Below are 12948 nucleotides of genomic sequence, written 5' to 3' on the forward strand. Positions count from 1 at the left end.
GACAACAACAGCCTCTACAACTTTTCCAGTTTTGTATTTTAATAGTAAAGAAAGTGTTTTTTTTTTTTTTCAATCTAAACCCTTTATCACTTATGGGTGCACAGGGAAACTGAATTCATTGCGTGCAAAAGAACCTCAAGTAGCTGCGGCAGCTTGTTTGGCTTTGTTTGTTGCCCTCATCGTCAGGTCGTCAGGTACCGACATCTTGTAATGTCCCTTGGCATCTCATACAAATACATACATACAAATCCACAAGGTACCATTTAACATCTAATATTATTTAGAGAAATACTGGATGCAAAGATGGTGCCTATTCAGTTCAATGAAAATTGCGTGCTTCGCTTCTGGGTTTACTTCCTAGTTATTCCATTGAATATGCGCCACCCACGAGTTCCCACTTGGCCCCACAGACTTTGCATTGTGATGATGTCAGAGACTTTTTAATCACTTTTCTCAGCTTGAGAAAAGTTTTACAAAACCTCCATGGATCATAAATTCTGAATAGAAAGAGGTATAACTGACCATGTTTGTGGTTTGAGGTGTACTGTCAACAGTTTTACTGACATCTCTTTTATAATGGTGGTCTATGGGAAAACTGCTTTTAGGGGAATTGTTTGATGCAATACAGCGAGTGGTGATTGGGTGAAATTAGATGCAAAGCAGAGCTGCGGCGACATATCAGGTTCTGCCTTATACATCCATGCTCTGTATGAGATGCACCAGGCTGCTAGAAAGCCTTCAGGCAGTCAGGTGACGTAGAATACAGAGCGACAAAATCCACAGATGGAGTTTGGGGTCACCTGACTCAAATAACTTATTTTAAACGCAACGATGATCTTTTCCTTAACCTAACCAAACAGCAACCCTTACACAATGTTATGCTCATGTTTAAAATGTGTTTTTAAATTGAATTTATTGTTTCACTCAATGCTTTACACACATAGGCCCGAAATACAACCATGCAAACACAGGGCTTATAGACATGCAAATGTGGAGATGTGGTCAAGTGATGGGTTGTCATGTAGTGGTGCTCTGGGAGCAGTTAGGGTTTAGGTGCCCTGTTCAAGAGCACCTCAGCAGTGCCCAGGAGATGGAACTGGCACCTCTTCAGCTACCAGTCCACACTCCATACTGTGGTCCGTGCTGGACAGACTGAGCCACTGCTGCCCCAAACAGTGAGTCAGCTCTGTGTCAGCATCATAACATGTAATGGATCAGGATACGACTTGAAAATGGGTCTGAAAATGACTTTACAGTAGTTTTAGTATTTTTTAAAATGTGAAATATATTCTTAAAAATGAATCCCAGAATACCGTATGCATAATATTATATCACACACCAAAATTGTTACATCATGCAATCTAAACTTTTACTGTAATGTAAGACTTTATGATGCTGTTGCATTACATTATGAGTTTCCACAATTGCAGCTATTCCTGCAAGCAGCTGATACAGACCAGAAGTGAAAATCAAGCATCAGTACACAGACACTCACAGCTGTGATTGAACTTATCACTGCATTGCAGCACAGGGGTTTTCTGCTCTGTAAGTATGTGTTGGTCAGGGAAAGGTTAACTGTCTGAGGCAGGTGATGGCCATAACAGAGCTCTGCATGTCTTTCAAAAGCCTGCCTGACAACACTGACCTTAATACAATGTGTGTGTGTGTGTGTGTGTGTGTGTGTGTGTGTGTGTGTGTGTGTGTGTGTGTGTGTGTCAGCTCTTATACTTCTATCCTTGTGAGGACCAATGAGTTGTGAAATATCTAAGGACAGGATTTTTTAAAGCAAAAAACATTTTCTGTGGTCCTCATTTCTTATTTCAACGTGAGCCATCATCTTTCCTATCTGTGACAATAACATTGTCGCATGAAACATGAACACAAGCTGGTCAGACAGGTTTTAAACAAAGCACTCATGTTAGCCAAATATGTTTAGAGAATAGAACAAATCGTCCTGTAGCTGTGTGCACACTTGTTTTTTTCTGTGCAATGAAAGATTCCTACTGACTGTGGTTTGGATAATTTAGCTTAAGTTTTGACTCGTTTACAATTGCTTATGTTTCTTGCCCTGTCAAATGTTGCTGTCTGTTGCATTCCCACACCTCAGCAAATATTGCCATAATCAATAGAAATGAAGGTCAAATCTATGAAAATAAGACCAAAGTTCCTTCAATGTTGAGGTGAACGTTGGGGTTTTGAAGTGTAGTTGTGATGGGTAAGTTTAGGGCAAGTAGCTAACGAAAACATCTGCTGATGAAGGTCCTCACAAGTTAGAAGCACAAGAGAAAATGTGTATATGTATTTGCATATGTATGTGTGAAAAGAGAGGAAGTGTTTCTGAGAGAACAAGAGATAAAAAAGGAAATGTTTGTGCATACTTAAATATTTGTGTGTGTGTGTGTGTGTGTTTCATATGATGATGCTGTAAGAAACAGAAGTGGAGACCCTCCTCTTCCCCTTTCTCTTGATGAGACTACAGGTATTAAAGATATCAGTTTTCAGGTATTGGCAGCTTCAATTTGAAAACATCACTGTGGATCTCTGCTTGTTTCTACTTGTCACACTGTTGCAATCAAAAGGCTCATAAAATAACTGCACGTTAAACCACATGTACAGTCAAGCAGATTTATAAAATATTATAAAACACACCCAGAGCTCCTTATTAGATATACATCTGCAATACAGGAAGGAAATCCCCCCTTTAAACTGCTGTAAAATAGTAATTTGAAATGTACTTTGTATTTTGGGCTCAATTTAGTTGTTCTGTGTTTGGTCATTGCCAGATGAAGTGAGGAGAACAAATGTGATTCTATCTCCAGATGTTTCATGTTGTTCAACCATCGAAAAGAGACAAAGCAATCGTAGAAGAGGAATAGAGATTTAATTCTACAGCCAGATGAGCAGGAAATGGACCAGAATGCAATGCAGTTATATGGCAGGTTTTGTATAGAGTAAATGTCGAATTGTGGCTGTTGTGCAACCAAAGCACAAATAAACAACCACAATGTTCAGTTATTTCTCAGTCATAATAAAACCTGCATATTCATTTTCTTTTGGGCATTCAAAATACTTTATTATCTTACAGAAACTAGGCTTTAACATGAATGATCAGTGATGATGTTAACAGAACTCGGATCTCAGCCTCTGCTGCCTGACCCTTACTTTTTTTTAAATTTATTTCTTTACCATATTTTTTTTGTTAATCTGTCTCTCACAAGTCCACCATCTTGATGAGAGTGCAACACTAAATCGCTGGAGTACCCCTTCAAATACCCATGAAGTACATCAGTGGTTCTCTTTTTGGTGTCAAGGACCCCCATATTGATACACATCAGCCTGTGGACCCGTACTTGAGAAGGTGTAGCCTCAGGGATCTCAATGTGATACAACTGAGTTATTCCATAACTGTCTATACTGTAGATTGGCAGACAGTGACAAGTGTGAAACAGAACAGTCATTCTTATACACCGATAAACCGTAACATGACCACTGACACTGAAGTGAATAACACTGATTATCTGGTTATCCTGTCAGTGGGTGGGATATATCAGGCAGCAAGTGAACACTTTGTCCTCAAAGTTGATGTATTAGAAGCAGGAAAAATGGGCAGCGTGAGGATCTGAGCGACTTTAACAAGGGCCACACTGTGATGGCTAGATGACTGGGTCAGAGCATCTCCAACTGCAGCACTTGGGGGGTGTTTCCGGTCTGCAGAGGTCAGTACCTATCAAAAGTGGTCCAAGGAAGGAAAAGTGATGAATCAGAGACAGGGTCATGGGCAGCCAAGGCTAATTGATGTACGTGGGGAGTGAAGGCTGGCCCGTGTGGTCCGATCCAACAGACGAGCTACTGTAGCTCAAACTGCTGAAACAGTTAATAATGGTTCTGATAGAAAGGTGTCAGAACATACAGTGCATCACAGTATGTTGGTATGGGGCTGCAGAACATCATGACCACCGGGGTGTCCAGAAATGTGCAAACATTTTAACTTGACAAAACAGTGCAATTTTGTTGATTTAATTAACTATACAAAAACTCTGAAATTTTGACTTTCTACAGCAATTTCATTGCTAAAAAAATACTTTAAAAAGAAGAAATCACGTCTTTAAGGCCACAACAATCCCAAAAACAACCCACTAAAATCCTGGATGGACTGTCAATATATTCTGTTCAAAGCCAACTAATGCCCCTTTGCTAAAACACAAATGTATTTAATATACACCATGTACAGTAAGGATGATATAAACTGAAAAAGAAAAATAATTAAAACTAGATTTGACATGTTGGCAGGGTCTCAAGACTCAACAACAATATAAGAGTTGCCTTAAGGACCTCGTCATTTCGATTTATATTGTGCTTTAGTGGTGCGTTCCCATACCACCACTTATTGTTATAAAACCTAGAACCTTCTGGTCCCCTGAGGCTCTGGGCTTGCTTTGCCCAATTGGTAATCCAGCCTGTACCAAATGCAGCACACTTTTGGAAATAGTCATATGTTATACAAGTGCCAAAAATACCAATGTTACCATAATTTACCAACCTGCCAACGTGTTTGCATGTTGTCTGGTGGCCTCACAAGAAGAAGCCAACATTACTGGAATGCCAGCAAACGTTTCCAGGTTGAATCCCAGCGATGTCCTCTTCTTACATTACTACATTTTTCATTTATATTTTGGGCCTTCAGCCAGCTCTCTGATCCAGTACAAGGTCATCAGCTTCTTCATAATCATCTGTATCACAGGAAAGTAATGTTCAGTAGGTAAAATTCAGAGGTGAGACTAGGGTGTCGATGAATGGAACAAAGAATTCCTGAGGAGGATTTTGGATCAGTGAGAAAAGCTTTACAGCCAGCAGGGAGAAAACTTTTTTCCAACAGCCTAACAGAACAAGAAAAGGTTTGCTTTTATAATATACGCTCTAAACTAAGGTGTCTTTTAAAAATACCTTTGGGGAAACATCTCCCAACCATCAACAACTCAGTGCTCTTTTTAAATGTAATTATCTAAGTGTAAAAAAACACTAAAAACTTAAAAAGAAGGAGAAGAAACACAAAATGTGCTGGAGAGACAAGGAAATGCTTTGGGGCTTCCAAAACCAATATCTCAACCCAGAAGAAAACTCCACTCAACATGACAAACAGCCTATAAGCTGCAGAGAGCGAGGCAGTGATAGTGGTTCACTATATCAAAAAAAATAAAAATAAAAAATAGGAGCTAAGCTGGCTGAACCAGTTCAATTCAATAAGCTATGGAGCTAACTTAGCTAGCTACCGAGCTAGTAAGTCAACAATACAACTCAACACTAAAACACAATTCAGGTCTCTTCACTGTAAGCTGAGATGATGTGTATCTTAGCAGCATCCACACCATGTGAGTTGACATTTCAATAGTGTTTAGTCCTCCGGGTGCAGTCACCTGTCCAAAAACAAGGCGGCGATCTATGGTCAGGCCATTACTAAGCAGGGCTGGTATGTTGTCAGGTGGTCTTAGAGGCAAGTGCAGCATTTCAAGTGGACATCCAATAATATTCCAGGTTAAGTCCTCAGCTTACCTCTGTGCTTTGATTTTTGTGCTGATCAAAAGATAACTTTGCTGTAAACGTGGGGACTAACCCTAACCCTAACCCTAACCCTAAGACCCAAAGCTATGTGATACTCTCACCAGTGACTAGAATATAAGACATGCTTTTTACTACATACAGATCAGCAAAAAATTGCAACATGAGGTCCTTGCAACATTGTAAATTTCATCTTGACAGCACAATATGGTGTGATCAGCCATATAATGAAGAAAGACATGTGAGTCATCAAGATAAGCACCAGCATCGCACTTAGCAGATGTCACTAACAATAATACCACACTTTTAAAAGGCTGTTGAAACTGCCGTTGTTCGTCGAAAACTGTATTTGAACTTTTGTATTTTGTTCAAGCTGGTAATCATGTAGGTGTGCATAAATTACATTGTCCAATACAATGGAAAACAGCAGGGAAAACACACTTTACACCATAGCAATATCTAGTCGCATTGCGGAATACCTCCGACATCCCAGCTGGCACGATTTTAGGCATGTTTCATGCTGTAGAAATTGCCTACAGACTGGACAAGCACCACTAAAGATTCAACAGTATACCAGTTTATGGATCTGTATCCAGATCTGTGTATCATATCATAAATAAAAATAAAATCTGTCAAACATCCAGTCTGTAATCTTCCATACTGTCTTCCATACTGTACCTCAGTAAGAAACTATGAGACGATAACTGGTTTCGCTCGCTCTTTGTTAGAGAACAAAATACAGGCTACTATGGGCCGTAGCCAATGGCAAAATAACAAAACCTGGCTGTGTACAGTGTGCTCCACACATCTCACTTCATCAACTACCACGTATAGGCTAACAAACACTCTACAAAGAACTAGCAGGGACAAAAACAACCGCCCCCCTTTAACCCTCTGCCAATCAGAGCATATCACACATTCACTGACATCCTGGAAAACACAGTGACTACAATTAACAGACCACTTGGCCATAGCTGAACATAACAGTCTTTACACAGTGACAATATAACATAACAATCAACACCAACATGTCACCCAGTCCATTACAATATTGTCCGTATCCTTGACAAATACAAATTTATCACCACTTTGGATAGTACTGTATTTTTCTGAATTTATACCACTGTTAGTTACTATCGGATTAAATTCATCTGATAAACTTATGAAATATAATGCTTTGCCCAACCATTTCCAACTGTATTCAGACCAAGTACATGGGGCGGCTGTGGCTCAGGAGGTAGAGCAGGTAGTCCATTAATTATAACGTCGGGGGATCGATCCCAAGCTCCTCCCACTGCGTGTCGAAGTGTCCTTGAGTGAATGAGTATTATTAGTTTCTGTATGAATGGGTGAATGTGGCACATAGTATACAACGCTTTGAGTGGTCAGAAGACTAGAAAGCTGTTTTACAGCCGAAGTACAGTCCATTTACCATTTACCATACATCAACTACCAGCAACATTAAAATTCTGTCTCAATTGTTAAAAAGTTGGCATTTTAAAAGTGACTATCCTCAAGAAAGTCAATTTTACTTAATTTGGTGCATTTAACTGCTAATACTTTGTTTTATTTACGTAACAGTAAGACTCAAGACTTGTTTGAAAAGTCTTTCATTTTCTTATTTTTATTTATTTTTTTTTATATACAGAGAAGCAGTCTGTCAGAAAGCCAAACAGTCAGACACACTGAAGACAGTCAGACATGCTGCGACTGAACCAACAGAGCAGCCACACAGCGGGGCCAATGAAACACATTTTAACATGAAATAGGCCAATAAAATATGTGATGTGTGCACCGGTGAAACACTTAAAATATTAAATATTTCCATATTAATCAAAGAACAGTGGTTAATGACTGATTCTATTGTCACAATCCTTTATCGCACTGAAATTTAGGCAGATTTTAAAATCAGAAGATGAATATCAAGTAAAGGCTACCTTCCTCCTTTCATTATGTGCTGTTGTGGACCTCCATTTTAAACAGTATTGATTCAAAAGCCAACATTATCTCCCATGCTCACCACCTACCTCTCCCTGTGTTGTATTTAGCAATGGGGTCCTAAAAATGAATCACTTTACATTTCTTATCCTTATAGGCGTCTTGTGGAGGACATTACTGAATCGAGAGCGCTCTGATTTACGATGGCATTTAATTCAAGGCAACAGGGATCATTGACATGTAACTGTGGAATTTCATTACTTGGTTGGCCAATCTGGTGAAAGGCTGCAGGAAAAATACTGTGTAGAGTGAATTGGAGTGATATAGGTATTAATTTATCCTGTGCGGTGTTCAGCTATTTTCTTACACACAGTCACTTATTCAGTCACATTATTCTTTGGCTTGTTGGCTCGCTCAGGCAGTCACTCTGACCTTGACCGTACACACATGACACACTACTTAACTCGCTGTGTCGTGTGTGTCCGTCCACTCAAATACTGGTGCATCCAAATACAGCTATTTAACATATGTTTTGACCAGGCCATGCTTTACTTAGATACATTTTAACATGCATTATGTTCTGTACGTTGAAGTGTTTTAGCAGCCAAAAGTGCTACATAAATAAAGTTGAGTTATGTTCATCTCTCAAAGTGAAACAGCTAGTTCTTGTCACTGATAACTACCTTATTATTTACTCATCGTAAAAAATATATATATATATATTTTTATTTTATTTTAAAGAACCAGTATGGAGGATTTAGTGCCATCTAGTGGTGAAGTTCCAAATTGCAACCACTTGAAAACAGCTCAGCCTTCCAAGCATGTAGGATAAACTACAATGATGTCAAGACACCTAGGTGAGCTTGTTAGATGTTAGCTCCCTATGTAATTGTATATACAGTGTACTTGTGTATGGGAATGCATATAGGCTGAGCAATTTCCGGAACTTCTGGAATTTCATCCTTCAGGAAATTCGGCCTTTCCTCTTGTCTCTCTCTCTCTCCCTTGTGTGCATGCTGTCCTTGTCTCTCTCTCTCCTTCTTTGTGTTTTTTCGTCTATCTGTGTGACTGGTGTTCTTGAGCTTTGCCTTGTGTGATTGTCTGTCCTCTTTCCAGGTCTCTGTGGTAGAGAGTAGGTCTTGGGGCTTAGATCTGGTCTCAGGTATCACCCTCTGGTCTCTGGAATCACAAAATATAATGCAGTCTCATCAGTGGGTACAATACAAAATGTAATTTAAAACTGTATTTCTTCATTTGGATATAAAAACATTACATCCAATAGGTTCATATTTTTGTTCGGTCACTACCTCTGATGGTGTGGCATGGCACAACTCTCTGTTAGACTTATTAGGGTGCAAGGGAAAGTGTTGTTAGTGGTGTTAAAACTAAATCAAGCCTTTTTTTCTCCTTCCTCTGCCTTTTTTAAGAGCACATTTTTTCAACTTTAGGCACCTTAAGGTTCCCTAGATTTCCTGTGTGAAAGCTTCTGAGCACTTTGCCTCTGCAGTTCTTCTGTGTTTAAGAGAAACAATACCATATGAAAAAATAGTCTATACTTACTGTAACTGCTGTATATATAATGAGGTATCTGTTTAACATTTAGGTACTTGTAGGCACAGATTTTTTTTCCAAGCTCCACAGTGTGTGAGGAGGCTCATGTGGCCTGTTGTGTATCCTTGATACGATTTATGAAAGAATTTATGAGACGATGTGGAGTCGAAGCCAGGGTCTTCTGTTCCAAGCCGATGTTACATCTGACAGCATAAGTTACTTACGAAAGGTGTGGGTGTGAACTTTAAATAGATTTAATGGGCTATGTCCTCACATAGTGACCTATCAAAGACTGTTGCTGTATTAATAGCCCATCATGTCCATTTGGCATTCATACCAGTATGTCAGTTGTCTGTCTGTCTGTGTACACACTCCTTGTAGTTGAGCAGTGATTTAAAGTGGCAAAGGCGAGACATGCACACCTGTTACAGAAACAAACCAAAAACCAAATATACAACAGGATGTATCAGGCCCTCGTGTACCAGCTGTCTTTCATTAAAGTCCATGGATAGCAAACAGGTTTTCATTTCACCAACTAAACACTTCAGCAGCTCTTTTCACTAATGAGTTTCTCGATAATTTGTTTGATAATCTGCAATAGTTGCTGAGTTGCTGCTGTGTTGGGCTGAGATTTAGAAACCTTTGGCCCTTTTTATCCGCTACTTAACACTGCTGCGATATGGTGTCAGTGTTGCCAGATTTGCCTAACATTTTGTTTTAAATAAGGCTAAGATATTTGATATAGAGATTTGAGTAAATCAGAAACTTAAAATGAGGCAGTTTACTATAATTCAACAGTTTTAGTTAATTTAATGTAATATCTGGCCTCTGATCTTACTCCACACTGAGATACAGTTACAGATATTTATTTTTGTTCATTAATCAAATATTGTTCTGAAGACACAATAGTCTGCACATTTCTCTGCTGTACAATGTTATTCAAGGCTGAGGTAACACATTAACTATAAGTGAAAAACCTACAAATCAGCTCTTGAAAAAGCTCTGTCTAAATATTTGCAGTGCATGAGCGTACTGCTGCCTTCGAGTGCTGTTGTAAATACAGTTGGTGGACAAGTGCACATGAACAGCCCTGAGAGTGGAGCATACAACCAGAAAAATGGCCATTTCCAACAGTAATTGAATTGCAATGATGTGGTGCTGAGAAGATGTAGAACATGATAACATGGCCAACATGGCCTGTTAAGATGGTGGCCATGCTTAGAGGGAACACTGGCCAATAAATCAATTATAGCATCAGTCATTGCTTATGCGCATTTCCTCATATTCATACTGCATCTCCAGCTATCGCTCTGAGCTGGTTTAACTCTGCAGTGACTGTAAAGGTTACTGGTTCAATTTGTTTCACCTGAATGCTCAAAATAAATGAAATGTCATAAGTCTTTGAATATGTTTATTAAGAAATGATCCCTAAATGATATCTACAAATAGCATGACATTAGGAGTCTGTCATTATTATTTGTATTTAATCTATAGTATTTATTTTTAATTATTCAGTTTTGAGTAATATTCGCTTTGTCTGGGTTATTATAGTTTGATGATGCTCACAGTTACAGTAATAGTCCCAGTGTTTGCTACACAGTCCATATTTTGTATTATTTACATTTAAATGCATCAAGTTTTGTTAAATTCAGGCATTCAGGCAAAATGATCACGTCCCTGAAAAAAACAGTTTCGACTGCAAAAAAAGAAATTATGAAAGGATCACAGAAGAGAAAACCTCCTGCAGAGAAAATACCAAATCAGTTTTTCAATTAGACATGTAGAATACACAACAAGTCACATTTGCAGCTACACATCCATAAATAACAGCTTTCTGCAGCACCTGAAGGCAGCATTAAAACGAGGAACACTGCTCTGACCTTCAATCAAAACCCACCAGCTACTCCTCTCTCTCTGTTTACATCCCTACAGTCCATAATTCACTCACTTCAGCTGCCCTGACCTGTTCACACATGTAGTTTCTCTCTCATAAAACTCTCTTTTCAGCTACATGTCGTCAGCAAAGCCTGCTGCTAGAAACTGTTACGATTAAAACAAAATAAAAACTTCCCAACATGAAGCGGCTGGTCTCTGCCGATCCTATTCTCTACCCTGATTGTTTAATAAGGGGAGAATCCCACACCAAGGATGAGCTCACTTTGCCCAAGGCTCCACACATTCATACATGAAAAATAATATACTATATGTACGGAGAATAAATACACCCACACGTGCACACAAAGCCCAGGGTCACACCTACATGTGCTGACTTGACAGTAAACATATATAGTGGTTTTCACATTCACACATTCACACTGCCTGTAGCGCCACATTCTTCAAGGGTATAACACATGAACAGTCAACCACCACTGTATGACATACAGTTGAGGCCCATGTTGTGTCAGCACATTAGGTGAAGGGTGGAGGAAAAGCTTGGGTTTACCTGCATTTAGAAAAAGCTAAATTAACCAATCAAACTGATGCACTTTGACTGTGTTCAAAGCTACAGGCTCTGAATCCATGCAGTGGTTTCATTGCTGTAGAAGTTCAGATCTCAGTGCACAACAGATCTCTGGAGGTTTTTGTTCGAGTGACCATGGTTTAGTCATTAATACGTGGGTCTATAGTTTAGGAAAGGACATTTTGTATTGTCACATTATTTTGATGCATAAACAGCTTTCAAGTAAAAAAGCACATCAGTGTTCAAATAAACAAGTACACAAAGTTGACAGTCAAATTGGACAACTTAGTCTTCACTTTGGTTGTGCTATATCAAAGATAAATGCATTCTTTCTCTAAAGATTCTCTTTAGCTGCAAAAAAACAACCACAAGAATTTTTTGCATGCACAAAAGGTGAACTTTTTGAGCAAAGGTGCTCATCAACACAACTTACCACTAGAGACTTAAATAGACAATCAGACCAGCATCAATGGCCAGTCAGGAAAAGGAAGGAGTTAAACAGACAAAACATATTTTGCATGAGCTCATCAGGTATTTATATGTGGTCACAAGACCTACAAGGGCACCAGAAAGAATACATAGACAACAGAGACATGTACTGTATATGCATGCATACACCTACGTACCCCCATGTCTGAGTATCTGTATATGCACACATGAACTGTACATATATTTAACATAAACTAAAAGCCACAGGAGCATGGGCTAGCTTATATTAAAGAATAGGTTGGTATTTTTTCAAACATACCTTAAAGGACCAGTGTTTTGGATTTAGTGGCATCTAGCTGTGAAGTTGCAGATTGTTACCATCTGAATACAGCTCAGCCTTCCAAGTGTGTAGGAGAAACTGCTCAGTGTGAGCAATGGGGGGAGAAATCCACAGCCCTACACACACTTTCACACACATGCCAGAGCAGTTGGGAAGCAGCAATGAAATGCAGTGATGTATCTTATTTACTTAACTTCTTGAACATATTTGCATAAAAGTAGTTGATGGAAACTGATTTACATTTTATTTTGCCAAAAGTTTTGAAATTCGCTTCAAAGCCTGTGCAGCATTTTAACAGGAACATAAGAATTCACACACAGGTCATTCATTCATTTGCTAAGCTCCACCCCTCCCCTTCACCATCTCTCTCCTATAATACAATTTCCTTCCTCGTCTCATTAAATGTTTCATTCATGTTTTCATTCTCTCTCTCATCCCATTGGATGTCCCCCCACACTAGACAGCGGTAATAATTTACACTGAAACAACATTATATTCCCATTACAGCTACAGTAGTGATCCATTAATACCTACACCAAGGAGGAAGCTCACTTTTCTGTTTGCATTGTACGAACAATGATACTAATGTGTGTCTTTATCTTATATCTGTTTTTAAATGAAGGAAAAGAAAACAGGGCTCCTCGCTTGATTTAATGACAGCATTTAGACCATC

The 12948-nt window shown here is 39.0% G+C and overlaps 1 long non-coding RNA gene across 1 annotated transcript; it reads right to left on the minus strand.

Moving 5' to 3' along the window:
- Positions 1-2794: 2794 nt before the first annotated feature.
- LOC127374721 (uncharacterized) lies at positions 2795-6396 on the minus strand. Its single transcript, XR_007887236.1, has 3 exons — positions 6235-6396; positions 4541-4730; positions 2795-3724 (listed from the first exon to the last, which is right to left on the minus strand). It is a non-coding gene; the product is annotated as an uncharacterized LOC127374721 (long non-coding RNA).
- Positions 6397-12948: the final 6552 nt, after the last annotated feature.

The sequence above is a fragment of the Dicentrarchus labrax genome, unplaced genomic scaffold (assembly GCF_905237075.1).
Source record: "Dicentrarchus labrax unplaced genomic scaffold, dlabrax2021, whole genome shotgun sequence".
NCBI classification, from domain to species: domain Eukaryota; kingdom Metazoa; phylum Chordata; class Actinopteri; family Moronidae; genus Dicentrarchus; species Dicentrarchus labrax.